The sequence below is a fragment of the Nicotiana sylvestris genome, chromosome 11 (genome assembly GCF_000393655.2).
Source record: "Nicotiana sylvestris chromosome 11, ASM39365v2, whole genome shotgun sequence".
In the NCBI taxonomy this organism is placed as follows: Eukaryota; Viridiplantae; Streptophyta; class Magnoliopsida; order Solanales; family Solanaceae; genus Nicotiana; species Nicotiana sylvestris.
Window position 1 is genome coordinate 35,961,725 of NC_091067.1, and position 4,663 is coordinate 35,966,387.

Consider the following 4,663-nt stretch of genomic DNA (forward strand, 5'->3'; position numbering starts at 1 on the left):
AGTCAACAAATTTATGTTGTCATATGAAGAGACCTCAGTCTCGGCAGTTGAAATTTTTTCTGAATCTCTTCAACCTCCTTTTGAGTCGCTTCTATAATACCTTCGAGGTTCTCCCCCTCTTGTTGTAATGTCTGCAACTTCTTCACGACTCTCTTCAATTTCTTTTCACTAGAGGAAACTTTCCTGACTTTCTCACTTGCTTCAAGTTTGAACAATTCGAGAAGCTCCTTAGCTTTGGAAATCAGCTCTAGCTTCTCATCTTCACTCGTCTTATCAGCCATATTGGATCGCTCTTGTTCATATGATGCGGCTAGTTCAAAAAGAGAATTCAGTAAATCTTCTAATGGAGAAAAATCCAGAATATTCGTCTTCTTCATATCCTCGAAAATCTCAATGATTTGCTCCCTATAAGATGAGAGCAATTCCGGACGAGTTTTGGAGAGCCTATTGCAAATATCCTCCCAAAGTCCCAAAATGAATTCCTTCTTGCGATTGAAAACAATACTTTTTCCTTCAAATATAGATACTGCTGTATTTGGCATTGGTGAAATGCGAGTTATCTCATTTGGAGTTTGTCTTTTTAGGGATTAGTCATGAGGAAGAGATGACGCCTTTGACGATGACTTCACTTTACACGTAGGCCCTCCAATAGATTCATCACTCACTTGCGACTTGTCGCATGGGGATACCATCGGATGCCCAATGGTGTTTAACTGCATAAAGAAAAAGCAAAAAAATAAGTAAGTAACTTATAGTGAAGCTACTCCTGGAAAAAAAAAGAGGAATGAGCGAGGCGATTGTATTTTACCTCTTTGTTACAAGCTGTATGCGTTCTTGAGGGACTATCAACACTTTGAACCTCTACGATCTTGGCTGGGTTTGGCCGTTTCCTTTTCCAATTTTGATCTTCATTGGTACTCTGGCTTGTGTCTTGAGGAACACGCGTGTTAAATGGAAGAACTAGAGGGTGTGTCTCTATAGCTGTTGAAGTGCACACCACTTCTTTCAAAGCTGCCTTTGAGGATTTAAGCTTCCTTTTTTAGGTTGCGTAACTACTTTTGGGATTGGAGTTGATATTTTTTTAACTTTTGCGAGCGTCTTTCCAACACCTTGATCTTCACCTCCTAAAGGAGTGGTAGACTTTAGCCCAACATTGTCTACCAAAGCTTGTAAGTTATTCTCAAGAAACTTCCCATGCGCTTTCTCCCACCAAGACATATAATTAGTGGAGAAAGGCTTCTCTATAGGATCTCCCACTGGGGGAAAAACCGCACGTGACATAGATCGATATAGTATGCAAATCCTCCAAAATCTAATTCCTTCATCTAGAGAGGTGTTGCGGATATCGTTCTCCAAAAAGTCGGGGACGTTCTGGTAAAATCCAAATTGACGACCAAACCGATGCGGGCTATATGGCTCGATGATGAATGAGTTACCATACCTCAAAGGAAGGTAATTAAAACGTAAGCTCATGAAGTAATTTGATTCCAATTCTTGAGGGGAATCGTTATCCACGTAATAATAAGGACGAGAATTGGTTAACATTGTTGGTGCCCAAATTATATCCTCCCCATTGTAGATGCGTTTTCTTCCATCCTTCTCGTCAAAGTACCTTGCAGCCCCTTCTCCTGAGTATGCCACCATCAAAGGGACAGACGGACCCTTAGCAAGTGGATAGTGGGTTTTGAAGTAATGTGCAAGCCAGCCATAAACATAATGAATGGGAAAAGAAATTTTGACCTGATCGAGTTGGGAAGAACACGAAATCTTATTCAAACCATGATAAATACATGCTAAAACTGGGACTGCAAGGCTAATTTGTCGCCCGCCTGCCATCATGCTTGCCATCTTAAAAGTCTCAGGACGAATGGAGTTCTCTACCTTGGGGAACACAAAGGCACATAGCCAAATTGATAAGAATGCCGCTACATATGTCTCATCTTTCTTGTCAAACCTCACCCTAAGCTTAGAGAATATAGTTTCTTGATCACTCGACCACCTCGTCGTCTCGGGAATAACTCCGTTAGGATTATGTGTTGACTTTAGGCGTGCAAATTTCTTTTCCTTTCGCAATGGGGCAGGCCTATATATTAAAGTTTTTTTATACCAAAAACTTGTCCACTTGATGAAGGAGACCTTTTGGGTAGCACCCGTACCCTCCTTAAGATGATGAAATGCGGCAAATAAATACTCGTAAGATCGAGGAATAAATCTGACTTGTTTTTCATTCAAACCGATGAGTTCCCTTGTCTCAGGTACCACTTCTTCGTACGGAGAACCCGCAATGGGCAAACCCCCAAGGATATGTAAGTCTCAAAGAGATATAGATAGCTCCCCAGCTGATGTAAGAAGTGTATTCGTCTTGGGGCACCAAGCCTCACAAAATGCTTGCAAAATGTTCGAGTTTCGATCATAAGTGAAAAGTGAGGCATAGGAAGCTTCGTAAATCTTTGTTGTACTCAGAGTTTGTTGGCTTCCACCAAGTACGTCTTCAGCTCATTCCCAATATCGTAGGATATGATGATACTCGCCCTCGATTGTTGTTGTGTTTTCCCAACGTACTTCGCCTTGAATTATGCGACTTCCTAAGTTTGGAAGGGTGCTAGCAATATTTACATGGTGATGGATTGGCGCTTGGAGAGACCACATCTTGGATAATGGATTAGAAATCGATTTGTGTTCCAAGGTCCAGTTCTCTACATGAAGGGAGTTCCTTAGAGGAGGCCATGGGGTTGCATATCGGCCGGCTTGTGAGGTGTGAACCAAAAGCTTGGTTTGTTCTATGCCATCTTCAGTCTCGATGATGAGATATCTACGTTTTGAGGAAGGTGAGGTATAGTCCCTGAAATTTGCCATCTCTTCGTGCTGAAAAAAAAAAGAGGGGTCATCAAAGTCCGAATCAAGAATATTAGAATAGGTACAAATGTCTAAATGGATGAAATGCTCTCCAAGAATTGGGCCACATTGAGAGTAATCTCTCCAAGAATTTGGCCATTTTGAGAGTAATCTCTCCAAGAATCGGGCCATTTTGAGAGTAATCTCTCCAAGAATCGGGCCATTTTGAGAGTAATCTTTCCAAAAATAGGGCCACATCGAGAATAATCTCTCCAAGAATCGGGCCATTTTGAGAGTAATATCTCCAAGAATCGGGCCATTTTGAGAGTAATCTCTCCAAGAATTTGGCCATTTTGAGAGTAATCTCTCCAAGAATCGGGTCATTTTGAGAGTAATCTCTCCAAGAATCGGGCCATTTTGAGAGTAATCTCTTCAAGAATTGGGTCACATTGAGAGTAATCTCTCCAAGAATCGGGCCATTTTGAGAGTAATCTCTCCAAGAATCGGGCCATTTTTTTAGAGTAATCTCTCCAAGAATCGGGCCATTTTGAGAGTAATCTTTCCAAGAATTGGGCCACATTGAGAGTATTCTCTCCAAAAATCGGGCCATTTTGAGAGTAATCTCTCCAAGAATCGGGTTATTTTGAGAGTAATCTCTCCAAGAATTGGGCCACATTGAGAGTAATCTCTCCAAGAATCGGGCAAGGATGGATACCCATCCCCTCACACCCCAAGATTATCTTCTTCATGCGTGGATCATCTTGTTGAACAAGAACATATCTTTCTCGCTTTATCTACAAAAAAAAAGACAACAAAAAAGAAAGCACAAGAAAGGAAGAAGAAATTACCTTCGCGTCAATGCTTCCGAGTCCACCAAACTAGACTCAAATAACTTGCAAACATGCGAATTGATACTGAACAAAGATATGCGCATGTGTTTATATAGGGAGTGAAAGGCAGTTGTAAGGAAATTTACTCCGATGTGGGAGCAGTGAATATTATAATCCAAAAGGAATTGTGTTGTCCTAACCTAATTGAAAAAGAAAACTACATGCAGTGATTTTGGCGCATAGGAATGCCGACCTTAATTCAAGTTGATGTGTAGGTGATTAAACTAAGGAGTTCTATGATGAATAGGATAGGAAAATCCTAACGTGAACTAGATTTCTATCCAATGCCCAATGTTATAATAATGTTGTTTTAAATTTTCTAATGTGAGGTATGTAAGATTATAAGTCAAATAAAGCCTTTGAGCTTTACAACTGATCCATGTGCTCCAGAATGATCATGTGAACTTAATGAAAGAATTTACGTGAAAGATCGGTAAAGATATGTTGCTTTCGTTAAATACTTCAAGTCTAGTCATTAAGGTCTACATCTCGATAAGTTTTGAAGTAGGGGGCATTTGTAAGCATGTAAAATTTATTGGATTCAAATTAAATACCTAATTTGGACTATATCTTAAATATACTAGTCCAAATAAATACTATGGGCTAATATAATTGAATTAATTATATAAGACCAATATATATGAATTAAATAAATAAATCTTAATCCATTGGGCTATCACATTTAATTGGGCTAAAGTGATGAGCCCACTTCATTAAGCCCCAGATGTCATCTTCCTAGAGGCCCAGTTTGGTGCCACGTGTCAAATGACGTGGCCCGTCAAGTCAAACGAAAGAGCCAATAGGATCATGCCACGTGTCAAAATGATAAGGCATGTCCAGTCACGCTAAAAGGCCAATGAAATCGCGCCACGTGTGCAAGTGACATGTTCTGGCCAATCAAATGCAGCCTTGTCACGCTTCAATTTGATTGGTCGGAA

At 40.3% G+C, this 4,663-nt stretch overlaps 1 pseudogene; it reads right to left on the reverse strand.

The window, feature by feature from the left end:
• Window positions 1–587: 587 nt before the first annotated feature.
• On the reverse strand, window positions 588–4,201 carry LOC138880925 (uncharacterized; annotated as a pseudogene).
• Between the last annotated feature and the right edge of the window lie 462 nt (window positions 4,202–4,663).